This window comes from Odocoileus virginianus, chromosome 17 (genome assembly GCF_023699985.2).
Source record: "Odocoileus virginianus isolate 20LAN1187 ecotype Illinois chromosome 17, Ovbor_1.2, whole genome shotgun sequence".
NCBI lineage: Eukaryota > Metazoa > Chordata > Mammalia > Artiodactyla > Cervidae > Odocoileus > Odocoileus virginianus.
In genome coordinates, this window is record NC_069690.1 from 24106282 (window position 1) to 24122746 (window position 16465).

A 16465-nucleotide genomic window follows, 5' to 3' on the forward strand; every position below is an offset into this window, starting at 1 on the left:
AAGTCCCCCCAAGGTTGTTTTTTTAAGATATGTACGCTTCCATGGCTGATTCATGTCAATGTATGGCAAAAAACCACTACAATATTGTAAAATAATTAGCCTCCAACTAATAAAAATAAATGAAAAAAAAAAGGAAGCAAAAAAAAAAAGATATGTATGCTTATTATTTTATTGACCACACCATATGGCATATGGGATGCTGTTCCCTGGGATTAGTTCCCTGATCAGGGATCAAACTTGTGCCTCCTGCAGTGGAAACATGGGGTTTTTAAGCACTGGACTGCCAGGGAAGTCCTTACCCATGGAAATTTGATTTATAGAGGTGACTGAGTGAAGACTAGAGAGATCAGTGCTTTTGACAGAAGGATTTGTTATTTACACTTCTTCAGGGGAGGGACCATGGGGAAGTACCAGGTTGGTCAGGAGGCAGAAGGAGCGTGGGGAGTGCATGGCCCAGAGCCCTGGTTGTGTTTTCCATAGGAAAGGCACGGCAGGGCAGAGGAAACAGATGACTGGCTGGTCTGAATACTGTCGCAGGCTCTGGGCTACAGCATGGTCTCTAGTTCTAGGGTTCCTGGGCAGGGGGGTGGGTACTGGCTTGGTGGGTGACAGTTAGATAAAGGAGGTGATTGGCAGTAAGGACCCACGATTGGTTGATTTGAATATGAAAGACATATTCTAGGGTGAGCTGTTTATTATCTCTAGAAATTAGCATGGCCCAGGAGGGGCGGTCTCTCCTTGGCCAGCTAGACTCCCCTGGAGATGTCAAAATATCGTAAAATAAAAGCAAAGGATTAATCACATTCATCGGGAATGTGAGAGAGAAACCAAGCCCAGATCGCTCCTGGGCCTCTGGGAGGAAGAAACCACAGCATCCTCAAAGCGAAAAAACACGGCCACCTGCCGTGGGGCTGTCTCCACAACGCCAACCACAGCTCTGTTCTGCACTGACACAAATACACTGATCAGACGTTTGGTGTCTTCTGGACTTGGTTGGAAAAATGCGTGTTTAAGGAGAGGCAAAGCCTTTTTTTTTAATACCATGGTTATAGATTTTAGTCAGAATGATATTGCTGAAGGTTGTCATCCACGTCTGCTCCTGAAGCATATTTTTGTTTAGTAAAAAATAACTATAGATGCGTGGAAGAATTTCGGAGCTGAAATGGTCATTGAGGGCGGTAATTCCCAAGCACAAACCCAACATTTTTGACAATGAGACAAAATGATGGTTCTGTAATGTGTTTTATTGTGATGTTGAACCCATTCAGTTGCGAGAACGGGATTTTATTCCATAATTTTGTCCTGTCTACACATTATGACATTCAAATACCTTTTCTTTTATGACATGATGGTGGTAGTTGATGGTGATTTGCGGCAAAATAAATGTCTGTGACCCTGAATAAAAACAGAATAATGGCAATGCCTGACATTTATAACATGCTCTATCATTTGTGTTCTACTTCTGTGTATATTATCTTATTTAATTTTTCCATTTGGTTTTTCAAAACCTCACTAAAAACAAGGTGGGGGGTGGTGCAAATTGCCCTGCATGAGGAGTCAGAAAACCCTGGGACTCGTGCGTCTGAGCTTTAAAGGTACAGACCTGAGTTTGAAGCCCAGCTGCTTCATTTGCTCTCTGTGCTGCTTTGGACAAGTTACCTGACATTTCTGGGCCTCGGTTTGCTCAGTTGTGGAAAGGTGATCACAATGTCTACTTTACTTCTAGAGTCACCGCGGGCATAGAGGTAATATACGTGGGTGTCAGGGTCTGCACCCCGCACATAGGAAGCGTTTCCTGGTTCTCGCTCATTATTGGCTTTTGGACGAGGTTAGAACTGCAGATGTAGGAGCTGAATCTTAGCTGGTCTCGTGGCGGGCTCTTGCTGTCACTTTCACAGTCTGAGTCCCCAGGGAGCCCTCCTGAGCTGGCCACAGAGACGGAGGAGTTTGGGAAACGGGCCTGCGTGGGCCCCAGTTCCCGTGCAGGTACGGGAGTTAAGGCCCTGTCTTCAGTGATGCTGGGGGGAGTCTTGAGGGGGTGTTCTGGAATCCTGCCCCCTCTGCCAGGCAGCCCAGCCTTCCTCCTGCAGCTGCACTGATGCGCTGGCAACTACTGGCTGCCTCTGGCTTGTGCTTGCCATTTGGAACGAGGCGTGAGGAAGCCTAGGGGGCCAGTGCATGGGGGGCCAGGGAGGGGGAGAGGAGAGACAGGTGCTCAGGTCGGGGTGCAGGAGATCTGGCCCCCCCCCCCCCCCACCGACTTGCTGCACAGCCCCAGCCTCTGCCTATGGCTGGCCTCCAGCCTGTCTGTACGTGGAGCCCCTTCCCACTCTGATGTTCCAGCTCTCTCTGATTTTCTGCGGCTGCCTCTGTCTCCGGGTCTCCTTTGCTGGCCGTCTTGCCGTCCTGCAGCGTTCACACTGCCCCACAGCGCAGCCACATTTGTAGAGCGCTTCCGGCACCCGAGGGCTTCCCTGGTGGCTCAGCTGGCAAAGAATCTGCCTGCAATGCAGGAGACCAGGGTTCGATCCCTGGGTCGGGAAGATCCCCTGTAGGAGGGAATGGCAACCCATTCCAGTATCCTTGCCAGGAAAATCCCATGGACAGAGGTGCCTGGTGGGCTACAGTCCATCAGGCCACAAAAATTCAGACATGACTAAGTGACTAAAACTTTCTGGCACTGATGTGGTGCTGGGTTCAAGGACTTGGCGAGCTTATTACCTGTTCATTGAACCTCACTCTTCTGTACAAAGTGAATGGCACCATTTTCTGCAAGCTCAAGCCAGACACCTGGGGGTCCTAGACTTCTCCTTCTCTGCCACCTTCCAAAGCCAGATTGTACCCCCAAGAGCACCCGTTCTGACCCCAGGAGAGTTAATGCCTCCACCTGCTCTATTCCCCATCCCTTCTCCAGTTGAAGCCACCATCGTCTCTCTCCTGGACAAATCCAGCCCCCCATGCTGGCCTCCCTTCCTCTTGTATTTCCCACTTTGCTTCTTCCTCCAGAGTGTCAGAGAGACCTTCAGAGTTGGCAGACTTGTCCTCACACCCCCCGATGCCCTTTCGTGATTCCTCTCCAGTAAGGGATGAGACTTTCCTCGGCATGACCTAGCTGCCCACCTTTTCCACATTGCTTTCCCCTTCCTTTCCACACTGACTTCTAAAAGGAGCTCCAAGCACAGTTTTCTCTTAAGCTAGATGGGAAGCTGGAGCAGTGCATCCAGCCCCCTGGAGGGGATGCTCGCAGATGCTAGCAAGAGATGCTAGGAAGGACTTAGGCTTCCAGAGTGATTCACTTGGGACCCAGCCCTCTTGGCCTCTGCCCTCTAGTCCATTCAAAGCTGTTTGGATCAGGGAGCCGGTCTACCCACTTTCTGCTGGGACCTACCGTCATCACAGAGGAGCCTGGGGGCACAGCCATTGGTTTGGTGGGTGTAGTAACTCTCCTTCCCCTGCCCATCAGGTCCCACTCCAGGGAGGAGCGTGACTCTTCCAGGAGACCCATGGTTGCATCACTCTCTCCATCCCTCTTCCCTTGCCGTCTCACCAGCTTCACAAGGCACCAGGCACTCTACATGGATCTTCATGAACACCTGGATGCTGGGAAGGGCTGCAGTCTTCACGACTGTGTCACACTGAGAAGATGAATGCATCTATGCTAAGTCCCTTCAGCCGTGTCCAACTCTTTGTGACCCTATGAACTGTAGCCCGCCAGGCTCAGGGGTAGACAACCTTCCACCAAAGGTTCTCAAACCCAGGTCTCTTCACTCCTCTGTCTCCAGAGCTTAGTCTCATGTCTGGTCTGAGCTCCCATTTTCCTATTTTTCCCCTTTCTGGTCACCCCAGGTACTGGGAGAAGTGCGCCGCTACTATACACGTACCCTCTCCAAGAGCCAGCTCCACAAACACCCCCCAAAAACCGTGCAGTCCAGGATGTGCATAGAAAAGTGCAAGCTGGAGGGACTTCCTCTCTCTCATCTGCACCTGTGGGGGTGGGAGGAGGGGGCAGGCAGACAGGGGGACTTCCTACTGTGCCCTTGGAGTTGGACCCAGTCTGTGTGGAGTACAGTGTGACCTGCTCATGTGCCCTGCACTTGTGGTCATCAAATGGCTTTCCTGGGGCCAGTGCAGGGCAGCAGGCAGTGCCCGGGGCATGGGGTGGGTCTGCCCATGTCCATGCCTGCTCGTTAGAGCTAGGTGAGCCATGGATCTCTGAACTCAGTGGACCCCAACAGTGGTCCGGACTGAGTGCCAGTCCTGGTCCCAGACCATCCCTTGATCTTCATCCTGACCAAGCCTCTACCCAAGGCACTGACAAAGTCCCAGTGTGTCCCAGGCTGTGTCCTGGCTCCAGTCCCAGATCTGGGGCTGACCTTGGTTCCTTGACCCCGATAACTATCAGAAGAGCCCATAGGTTATCCCGGAAAGGGAGATGGGATGATGACCATGCTGTCATGGGGACATGGCTTGACTTTACCTCCCACTGCCTGCGATCAGGGACTAAAGGAACAGCTCTGAACGTCCAGGCCAGCCACCAAAGGGCTATCCATCCTGTGTACCCTCATCCCCTTGGCACCCCCAGGAGCCCCACATAGGTGTGGTGCATGAAGCCCCCAGCCCATGGCTGGCCACCCCACTCTCTGCCTGGTAACTGGTATCTTTTCCTGGCCTGTGTGGGCAGCTTGCTGAGCACAGCTGCAGACGGGCTATATTTAGCCAGCTTTAATGAGCTCAGGGTGGCAGACGTCCGCCTTGGGAGCACTTTTCTTGCGTGCGTGTGCGTAAGCCGATGCTTGGCATGGTCCATTTGTGTGTGTGTGTGTGCATGCAGGGAAACGTGTGCCCATGCATTTGTGAGTGTGCAACCCTGTGTGTGTCAAAGCACTGATGCAGTCATTTACGCGAGGCTCCGTGTGCTGTGCGTGCTCTGCCTGGGACGTGTGCAGCTTCTGACACACAGAGGGGCACAAAACGGGAACAAATGATTAGTTCATTCATCTGCTTGTTTGAAAAATATTTAATGAGCCTCTTTTATATGCCAGGACCTTAATAGTCTCTGGGGATAAAATGGCACAAAAACAAACCCAGTTCCAGCCTTGAAGGACCTTACAGTCTGCTGGGTGTTGGAGGAGGGAAAGACAAGTGAAATAACCACAAAACTGAAAGTATAAGGATTAGTCCCAAAAGACAGAAAGCCATGGTGCTTTTGGGGGGAAGAGAGTGAGAAGGGAAGACCCCCTGGAGGAGGGAACACTGAGGTTTCTGTAGGGGCTATCTGGGCCCACAGGGTGAGAGGTTGAGTTCAGACACAGAGAACAGGATGTGCAAAGGCCCTGTGGCAAGAGGGGCAGGAGATGCTTGAAAATGGTCCAAAGGCTGCGGTGGTTGAGCTCAGAGAGGGTGAGATGAGTGGTGGAGAGGTAGGTGGAGATGGGGCCTGCAGGAGGACCACACAGGCTGTGGTCAGGATGGGGGAAGCTGCAGAAAAGGACAGTGGGGGCTGATGTGACAAGATTTCTGTAGGGCAGTTAGAGTCTAGTCATGATTCTGTCGGGGGTTTCCAGCAGGAAAAGGAAGGCTCTCAAGCAGCGTGACTGGAGGAGAGTCTAGTAGGCGGGACTTCATTCTATGGTTGAAGAAACCCACGGGGCAGAGGATGATGCCCTGGGCCTCTCCCAGCCCTGAAGGTCACTGTGTGGAGAGTCCTCACCCCCAGCCCTGCAGAGCCTGGCCTTGAGGAGAGGGGCCGTGGAGGGATGGCCTGTGGTGATCTGGCGGGAGAGAGCCTCACTGGCGAGTGGGGAGGGGGAAGCTGAAGGGGCACTTGGAGCCTGTACTGCACCGTCCACTGACTTACTTGTGAAAGAACCACCCCTTCCTTTATTTTTTTTAAAGCTGTTTGAGTATCGAGACAGGGATGGTTATTTGTTTTTCTAGAAGCCACTTTGTAATTTTGACTCTGCAGACCCACCGAGCTGGACTGGTGAGACAGCCCCACTCTGTGATTCCAGGGGTTTCCCTTTTCCTATTCCTCCTGCCCTGGTTCCAAGGCCCCCAGAGCTCTTCCCCACCGCCCTGGTGGGGGAACAGTGTGTGGGTACATGTGTGTGTGCCGGGAGCCCTCTGTCCACACTCACGGCCTCTCTGGGGCTCCAAGCTCCAGCCCCTGCTGTCCTGATCTGTGGCTCCTGGCTTAGGGGCCAGGCTCCCTGTGGCACAGGGTGGTCAGACCCCCCTCAGATCATTCTCTATCTTCCTGGACTTGCAACAGCCCCCCAAGTTGGGCGGGCACCCCTGCTAGGTCTGCCTTCTTCTCTCAACCTGGGGCAGGGGGTGGTGATCTCTTTTTAGTCTCCAGGAACCTCTGTCTTCTCAAATCCCTTTCTCCTGAGAACAAAAGGGCTTTTGGAAACAAGAGCTGGGAAACTCTGCCACAAAGCTCCCCAGAGGCAAAGAAGCTGGAGTGGGGAGAGCATACAAATTGGTATCTCAGAAAAAAGCAAAAAAAAAAAAAAAAAACCCACAAAAAACCCCCAAACACCCTGCTCTGTGCCCTTTGAAAAGAATTCTTATTTTTAATCTGTCTCTAGAGTAGATAGCACACAGACATGGTATAAAATATAAAATTCTAAAGGAACAAAGGTAATGAGTGTCTCCCTCTTTCCAGAAGCCACGATTGTGACTAGGTTCTTCTAGAACATTCCAGAGATATTCTCTGCATACACGAGCATCTCCATGAATATTCATTTACATACAGCTTTATATATACCCCACACAGATGGTAGCATCCGGTGCCTTCCACTCTGCACCTTACTTTTCTCAGACGATAACGTATCGGGAGTATTTGACTATTGAATACATCGAGGGAGCGTCCTTCTTTGCAAAGGGTGTGTCATATTTCACTGTGGCCTACTTTATTGAACCGGGACCCTGTTGGTGGGCACATAGGTTGCTTTCCTTTTTTTCTTTTTTCTTCTTTTTTTTTGACTGAGCTACGTGGCTTCTGTGATCTTAGTTTCCCGATCAGGGATCGAACTCATGCCCCCTGCTATGGAAGTGTGGAGCCCTAACCTAGTGGACCATCAGGGAATTCCCACAGAGGTTGCTTTCTGTCTCCTGTCCATACCATAAAGACTGTGATGATGGTTAGTGTTGTACCCACCTCATCTTGCACATGGACTTGGAATTGCTGGGTCAAGGGCATTCTGTGTCTGGAATGATGACCTTGCCGCACTGACCTCCACAGAGGTTGAACTGGTTTTCGATTTCACCAGCAATGAGTTGTTAGTTTCTGTTGCACAACCAAGTGAATTAGCTACACGTGTACATATATCCCTTGTCTTTTGGATTTCCTTCCCATGTAGATCACGGCAGAGAACTGAGTAGAGAGGTCCCTGAGCTATGCAGTTGGCTCTCATTAGTTATCTATTTTATACATAGACCAGCAGTGTGTGGGGCTTCCCCCGTGGTTCAGTGGTAAAGAATCTGCCTGCAATGCGGGAGTCACAAGGGATGTGGTTTCGATCGCTGGGTCAGGAAGATGATCCTTTGGAGGAGCGCATGGCTACCCACTCCAGTGTTTTTGCACGGAGAATCCCATGGACAAGGAGCCTGGTGGGCTATATAGTCCATAGCATCGCAGAGAGTCAGACACGACGGAAGCGACTGAACACGCATGCGTGCACCAATAGTGTGTATATGTCAATCCCAACCTCACAATTCATCCCGCCCCTTTCTTTCCCTCCTTCATGTCCATACATTTGCTCTCTACTTCTGTGTCTCTATTTCTGTTTTGTAAATAATCTCATCTGCACCATTTTTCTAGACTCCACATATAGGCATTAATGAATGATATTTTTCTGACTTCACTCTTTATGAAGGGATTACCGTGGGGGAGTGTGCTGTTGGGTTCCTTTGCTGGCTTGACGGGGGTCCGCTAGAGAGTAGGACCCAAAAGTTCAGGCAGGATTCTGCTCCTGATCACAGCCTCGCTCCTCTTTTCCTCCCTGCCAGGGGTTACTCTGCAGGCATGCTGTGGTGTGTAGGCATTCTAGCATTTTATTTATTTATTTTATTTTTGATTGTGCTGGGTCTTTGTTGCTGCATGTGAGCTTTCTCTAGTGGCGAGCAAGGGCTCTTCTTTTATTTATTTATTTGGCTGTTCCAGTTTTAGTCGTGGCATGTGGGATCTAGTCCCCTGACCAGGGATCAAACTCGGGCTCCCTGCATTGGGAGCATGGAGTCTTAGCTGCTGGGCCAGCAGGGAAGTCCCGGGGCTATTCTTCATCGCGATGCACAGGCGTCTCATTATGGCGGCTTCTCTTGTCGTGCAGCTTGGGCTCTAGAGCACTGGCTCAGTAATTGTGGCTTTCAGGCTTAATTGCTCAGCAGCATACGGAATCTTCCTGGATCAGGGATCGTACCTGTGTCCGCCTCATTGGCAGGCGAATTCCTATCCATTGCACCAAGCAGGGAAGTCCATGTGGAGGCATTTAAAAGACTGACAAGAACACCCCTTTCTTACCCCCTCCTATGGGGGTGATGCTTCAGGAGGATGAGAGAGCCTTTGCTGGGTGACCTGAGTTCATATCCGCACCCTTTCACTTAACCTCTCCAAACCTCAGTTTTCTCATCTGTAAAATGGGCAGAACAGCTCAGGACGAATGTGACGTTCGCCTGAATGAGGACTAGAAACTTAAGACACATTTGAGGAAGACTGTGTTTATTATAGGAGAGTCCCCAGGAGAGAAGATGCCAAGCCCTTCTAGCATTGCTGTGCAGTGGCAGGAAGAGTTCTTAGGTTGTATGTCTGCAAACTTCCCTGGGCCCGGTTCAAGATGGCCACACTGGTTTCTCCCAGGGGAGTGGCTCCTCAGAGCTATCCCCAAGCTCCCTTGCGGTGGCCAAAAGTGTGTTTTCAAGAGTGAGGATCTGAGACCCAGACCCTAGCGAGGGTCAGGCCTTAGTGGAGACCAGTATCCCTGGAGGTTTGGCCTCATTCTCCAGATGAATCCAGGCTGACTTGATGGGGCTTCTGACCCTGAAAGGGTTGAGGAGTCACAGGAGGGGCCCTGGCCTCCAGACCCCCCACTCCTGGATGAACAGTCCTTGTCAGCACCCGTGCTGAGTGACCACTTACACTCTCACTTGTACAACCTCCTGAAGGGCAGACAGCGTCCTGCCCTTGGGTCACTCTTGAACTGTTAAACATGTCCTTAGTTGTGCTGAGTTGGAACTTTCCAGAAACTATCCCCACCTCCATTCATCCCACACCTTTGCTTCCATGACCCAAACACAGCTCAGCTGGGATTTGCAGGCAGCCACTGTGTCCTCTGAAGCCTGTTCTTCCCCAGGCTGGGCTTCATTCCTTAACTTTCCTTCCCAGTTATTGGGCTCCAAACATGTCCTCAAAGTGGCCTGAGCTGCAGAGACAAAACAGGGATGACCCCTCCTCATTCTAAAGTCTCTAGTGCGTGCAGCCTCAGAGGCTGACTACCTTTAGGGGGTCTCATTACCCTCGCTCAAGCTGTTTGCAGCCTTTGGTCACGAGACTGGGCTTGGTCAAATGACATAGATCTTTGTTGTGTGACCTGGCCTTGATCATGTGACCCTCAAGTACTAAAAGATCCTCGAAGTCACCTGCTGTATATCTGATTCATCTTGGTACTTTCAGCCCTGACACAGGTTTGGGCAATAACCAGTGGAAGAGGAATTGGCAAGTGATATCAAGTTGAATTTTTAACTCAATTGCAGGATGGTGACTCACTCATCGGCTTTCCCATTTGTTCCTTCCTTCCATAACATTTCTTTTCCTTTTTGCATTCCCTCATCTGCTCTTGGCTCCCAGAGGGCAGAGCACTTCATTTTGTTTTGTCTGTAGTATTTGCATTTAGTAGAATCAGGAGTTGTATGATAGCGTGCTGAAAATGTCCTTATTGTAAATATGACACATACTTGTACTGCATTCATTTGATGTATTCATAAATAGTTTTAAACTAAAAGAAATGAGTTTGCTAGAGGAAAATTGGAAAACAGAGAAAAGTATAAAGTTAAAAAAAATCACACATTGTCCCACCATCCAGAGAAAACCACTTATAAACATTCTGTGTTTTCTTCCACTATCAGGCCTCTAACCCTTCATCCCACCCCTCCACCTAGATTGCTATTTTGTTTAAAGCCCAAGACTGGGGCACCAGGGAGGAGGGTGGCCTGAAGTCTGTCTGGTGAACAAGGTCGGTGGCTTTTTAATTGTTCTCTGGAGCCCTCAGTGGTTGCCTAAGGCAAGGGTGAGAGGACTAAGGAAGTGGGGCTCTGGGCCCCCTTAACCTGCTTCAGCCAGAGCTGCCCACTTTTCACATGTTCTACAAATTGGCCTCCTAAGGAAAATTGCACTGGACAAAAGATTTCACTGTTTCAAAAAAGTTTTAAAACTATCCAACAAAGGCTCATTCTTCTCCCTGCTTCACACTGTCCCATCTGTGCCCTAGCCCCGTTCACAAACCCACACTCCTTGAGCTGCTTTGAGAGCTGAAGGTTCCAACCTGGTTTGTCAGCTGCCAGAGTCCCTCCTCCCCAAATGCCCTAAGCTCCTGGTGATTTCTCCGGTTACCCACCCAGTGACCCCACCCAACAAGCAATGAGATGGTGTTGGCCAGAGAGGTCCAGGTGAGCCTATCAGAGCTCTGGGGACCATTGCTTCCTTTTCTAGTGGCCCCCCCCAAACACTTGTTTTTTTAATTTGCAATAGATCTTGCATTTGGAATTTGACATGACACTTCCTAGGTGCCATGAACCACTTTGAAAATCCAGGTGACATCTGCCACCTGCCATGTTCTGGATCCTCCTCCTTCCTCTGAGGTCCCTCGAAGCAACTCACCCATCCTGCCTGCAGGTCCCATTAGGGTCCAAGGATATAATTCTGCTGAGCATGGATGCTTGAGCTCACACAACATGCTTGGACTCATGGACTCTCCGACTGCCTGACTCTTAAGAGGGAATGCAGGGGACTTCCCTGGTGGTCCAGTGGTTAAGACATCACCTTCCAATGCAGGTGGTGTGGGTTTGATCCTTGCTCCGGAAGCTAAGATTCCACATGCCTCATACCCCCAAAACCAAAACAAAACAGAAGCAATATTGTAACAAATTCAATAAAGACTTTTAAAATGGTCCACATGAAAAAAAAAAAAAAGCTTTTAAAAAGAGAGGGAATGTAGTCCTACCCTCTCATTTTGCAATGGTGGGGAGAGTGCTCAAGATCACCCTCTGAATAGGGCCTATATTTCCCATCCTAGAATTCTGTCTATGCCAGTATCCTGTGTGTGCCCTTCTCCATGTGGGTCTCCCTGGGGGTGGGGGTTGGGGCCGTGGTCTGAACCCCCTGCTTGCTGCTAAATGAAGCTCTAGATATTCCCAGACATTTCTAGACCTAGCTCCTGTTTCCCACATCAGAGTGGGACAGCCAAGCCACTGGGCTCACCCAGAAAAATGTGTGTGTGTGTGTGTTTGCTCATGCGTGTGCTTCAACGTGCTCTGAAGGATTAGATATTTTTGCAGGCATGTCTCAAAACTTGCCATGTGCTCTCAAGCTGGGCCTAGTTCTGTTCAGTTGACCCTGGGGGGTGACTTAAGAGAGAGACAGGGCAACTGTCAGCGCTGGTAGAAGGAGGGTAAAATTCAGTGGTCAGGTTTATCCTGAGGGCACTGCCAGCATCTACTCCTTGTGGGTCCCCAGTGGCGGGTGGCAAGAGAGATGGAGACGGAGTCTTCGGCCAACCCGGGTGATGCTCTGCTTAGGGTGCCGAGCGCGTGGGTGATGACCTTGGCTTTTGTCTCGAGAGCAGTGCGGCACATTGGTAATTAGAAGGGAGGATCACGATTTGTGCCTTTCCAAGGTTGTGATTAAGCAAAAATAGCCTCTATTCTTCAACCGGCAGGAGGAGCCATGGTGAGCTGGGTGGGCCACCAGTCCGGGTGCCAGCGCTGGCAAGGGCGCCGAGCATAGGCTTAGCAGTAGCTGGCTTGCCTCAGAGCTCATCACAAAACATCGTCACAAAAACAGCTGTGGGCTCACCCCGCCCCAAATCTGGGCACGGCAGGGACCCAGCCTGAGTAAGGCCTTGCAAACAGAAATGAACAGGAAATGGGAAGAAACAGGCAGCCTGACGATGAGGTCCTGGGGCCCCTGGCATGTGGCTTCCCACCACCCAGGAACCCCTGCCGCCAGCTCTTGTCACCAGTGGCTCTGGGGCAGCCTCTAGGGGCAGATTGATGAGGCCCAGGCCAGACTGCTCTAGAATTCCCAGAGGTTCCCTGATAGCACTCCTCTGGGGACTTCCACGGATCGTACCTCCCAGTGGATGATGCTCCCTTGATCCTGATTTCTCCTAGGGGGCTGATGGCACAGAGATGTCTCCTAGGTCATGTGCACCCTGGGCTCTTCACTTGCAATAAGTTTTCACAAAAATGCCATGCTAGGTCCTGACCACTGATAAGCCGTGCTCTCCAGTGGTCCATAGTCTGATGAGGAAATAGACAAGTAATCTCACAGCAACAAGCCAGGCCCCACCAGGCACACTGTGAGATAACCATCTCTGAGTAGATCTCAGAAAGCTTTCTGGAGGTGGTGACAATTGAGTGGGGTCTTGAAAGTTAGGTGGGAGTTTGCTGGTCTGCAGAGGAGGAAGGCCTTACCAGACAGAGGGTTTAGGATGAGCAAAGGCGTGAAAGAGTGAGAGCTGTGTCTTTGGGTGATTCAGAGCCAGTGGCCTCAATTATTGTGGTAGGAATGTCTGGTTCTTAGAGGAGCAGAACCCTTGTGGGCAAGATACCAGCAGACGGGTACTAGACTGCCTTTCAGCTTGTCTACAGAGGCCTCTTCGAAGACTAGAGATGGGGAAACCCTGCTCCTGTTAGTCAGCTCTCACGGGGCCAGAATCCCAATCTGGCAGGTGAAGTTTCCCCTCCTCCCCTCTCCTAGAGCAAAGCACCTCTGACTTTTGTGCATTAAAAGGAAGCAAGTCTCCATCTTCAAACAGCTTGGGGGGTCAGATTCTTCCCCTCAGCTAGAGAAGGGGTGAGGGATGGTGAGGGCAACCTGCTGGTCTCTTGTCTCCTCTGAGTCAGGAACTGCCTCAGCATTGTTTGTGTCCAGGGCTCAGCATAGATTTGATGCCCAGAGCATCATGTGGGCCCCAAGGGAGCTGACCACAGGAAGATCAAGGATGCAGGTGCTCTGAGTCTGTGTAATCAGCGAGGGTACAGGATGCGGTCCCCACCTAACAGAGGGCATGGTGCCCAGGAGATGGCAGGACCCTCATGTCTTCCCTGCAACTTATTTATAGCCTCTCTATGATAATTTGTGGCAATCACAGTATTTAATTCTGTAATCACACTGCAAGCAGGCATCCAGCCCAGTGAGGCTGGGGAGCCTGCCAGGTCTCAGGGAGGGACTTGGGGGCAGGGCAGGAGTGTGGAGGCGGTGACGTCCCCATCAGCTTCTGGCCCCATTGTGTCAGCTGTGGCTCTGGCTCTATGCCCCACCCTCCACCCACCCTGATGCACTCTGGATCACAGTAATAATAATAAACAACTACTAACACTTATATAGCACTTACCATGTTCCAGGCCCTGTCCTAAGCACTTTGTATATATGGGTTCCTTTATCCTCATCATCCACTCTATAAGGTAGCTTCTATTATTATGCCCATATTTCAGATGAGGAAACTGAGGCACAGAACTCACAGATGGTAAGAGCCTACCAGCTTTTACCAGAGCTGGGGACTTCCCTTGTGGTCCAGTGGTTAAGAATCCACCTTCCAATGAAGGGCACATGGGTTCAATCGCTGGTCAGAGAACCCAGATCCCATGTGCTGTGGGGCAACTTAGCCCTAGTGCCACAACTATTGAACCTGTGAGCTCTAGAGCCCACATTTCATAAGAGAAGCCTGCGTGCTGCATCACAGATCTGGTGCAGGCAAGCAAATAAATAAATTGGGGGGGGGAGGGGAAGAGCCTATATTTGTATTCAGGCATTCTGGCTCCAAAGTCCATGGTCCCAACTAGGTCTCTCCCAGCCCCAGAAGTGAGGGGTTTTCCAGGCTTCCTGCCCATGACCTCAGCTCTGCCCAGCTCCCAGTTCCTCCTGGTCCACCTGCCCCAGAACTGCATGCATGAGGATGCATGCACTATGAAACATGGTCCCTTCATTCTGGGGAAGTGACAGCCCGTGTCCTTTCTTGGGGTTTCCCACAAGCAGACTGTTTTTTTTTTTCCATTTATTTTTATTAGTTGGAGGCTAATTACTTTACAATAATGCAGACTGTTTCAAGTGCAGTGGGAAGAGGTCTTGGGGACTTTGGTCTTCCAGGTGTCACTTAACATTTTGTGCTCCTGCTTTTTCTCCTGCAGAAAGGAGATTGTCATAACTGCCTCATTGGGAAGCTGTGGAGGTCAGGGGGATGGGAGAGGAACTGCTTTGTCAAGCATTGTCTTCCATTAAGTGTGGGGCAGCTTGCTCAGTCTTAATTAGTGTGTGGTTTGGGGCAAGTGACCTTGGTTGTTAGAGCCTCAGTCTTCTCATCTGTAAAATGGAGCTAATAAGAAGTGGACCACAGCTCAGAGGCTAACTGTGGGGGCTATATGAGATGGTACCTGTAAAGCTCATAATGCCTGGGACATAATATGTGCTCAATAAAAATGTGTCCTTTACTGATGTCTTTTATTATGATCCTATCCTAAAGACGGGGTGCAGGCCTCTTCTAGCCAAGCCCAGGGCAAGGTCTACAGGATGTTAGAAATAAGGCAGAAGAGCCTGAGCCACTGAAGGAGCCTGAGTAAGTGCCGGGCAGAGTCCAGCCTCAAAACAAGTTTTTCTTCTTCCTCCTTCAAGGCAACCCCCTCCATCATCGGGGAAACGATTTCCTGTCTGTGTGGGCAGCAGCTCCAAGCTCATAAAGCAGTTACCCTTAGACCAGAGTTGTGTCCGAGAGGACACAATATTTCAGAAATGCACTTCCCGGCTGAGCAAAGCTTCTCACTTGGAATTCTTTGCAGACGCACCCTCCCCTGGGGCCAGAGCAGCTGAGATATTGTTGACTCAGAAACATGTTGGCCAGGGCTCTCACCCCCACTCACCACAGGGTTGCCCGCAAAGCCCCTGGGAAGGCTGCTCCCCAGACGTGACTCCTAACGGGTGCTGCAGGCTGGCGATAGGGAGTAGGGGTGGAGTGGTAAGGAGAGAGGGCCATCCTGTCTAGAACCTGCTGCTTTAGTGGTGAGTGAGTTCCCAGTCATTGGAGGCAAACAAGTGGCTCACAGTCCAACCGTGTGGTTCAGCCACACAGAGGAAACAGTACCCTTCTCATGGGGAGAAAGGAGAGGTGGTGAGGATTTTTCCGTGGCTGGCATCACTGGATGGGCCGTGAGGGAGCCATTGGATGTATTAAAGGCCTCTCGCCACCTGAGAGTCCAGTGCAGTGGCTTTCAGAAATGTGGGTGTTATAGTTGGCCATGATGAAAAAGAAACCTCCCCTGGAAAAGAGCCGGCCCGACAGTGCCATTTCTGCTAAGATGTATTTATCTGTACACCGCCTCACCCTACAAAAACCAGCATTGAGATATCCTGAACATTTGAAGAAACGCTATTCTAACCTGAAAATAGATGGAGGCTAGAAAGAGATGCAGGAATGAACCAGGGAGACACAACAGCTCACACAGATGTTCAGGTGCCGTGGTTGGTGCCCCACGCCGTGGTCGCAAAACTCTACGAGGTCAGGAAAGTGACAGAAAGCAGCAGCCGATGAAGACAGAAGGCCCCACACTGAAACAGGATTCCACAGAGAGATCACAGACAAACGTCGCTAAGGAATCGCTGGACTCCTCCCGCAGTCCCGAATTACCCCAAATAGAATACAATAAGAAGGACATCAGGACTCAGATGGAGATTTTGCTGGAAGACCAAGTGAAGACCCCAGAGAGCGCTTCTGGCATCAGCTGGAATCCTGAGCTCAAACTGCTGAGGATTCTTCAGGCCACAGATGAAGAGGACGAGGAGATCCATCCCTCCAGGGCGCAGAGTGAAGTGTCCGAGGTGTAGGTGGAAGGATGCTTGGGCTCCCAGGCACAGCGACCTTGGACGTGAGGGCAGGAAGGAGAGGGGACTTGGACTCCCTGGAGCCTTTACCAGGGTCTGACCTTAGGGATTCTGTTTTCTTCATTCGCTTCTACTTGCTTCTGAAATAAGTGAGAGAGAGAAAAAGCCCTTTCTAGCTTGGATTGTTTCTCTCCCTTTAGGGCCCAGGGTAATTTTAGTGATTAAAAACACAGTCACTGCTTATCAATAAAAAAAAAAAAAAAAGAAATGTGGGTGTTAGATCAGACAAACTGTTCTGTAAGGGGTCAGATAGTCCTTTGCTGGCTGTACGGACTCTGTGATGACCAGTTAACTCTGTCACTGTGGCACAGGCAG

At 50.6% G+C, this 16465-nt stretch overlaps 1 protein-coding gene and 1 pseudogene across 4 annotated transcripts in view; both read left to right on the plus strand.

The window, feature by feature from the left end:
- Positions 1-16465, plus strand: part of PITPNM3 (PITPNM family member 3) — a 98074-nt gene that overhangs the window by 53779 nt on the left and 27830 nt on the right. The window lies entirely within an intron of this gene.
- On the plus strand, positions 400-16255 carry LOC139038947 (uncharacterized protein C9orf43 homolog; annotated as a pseudogene).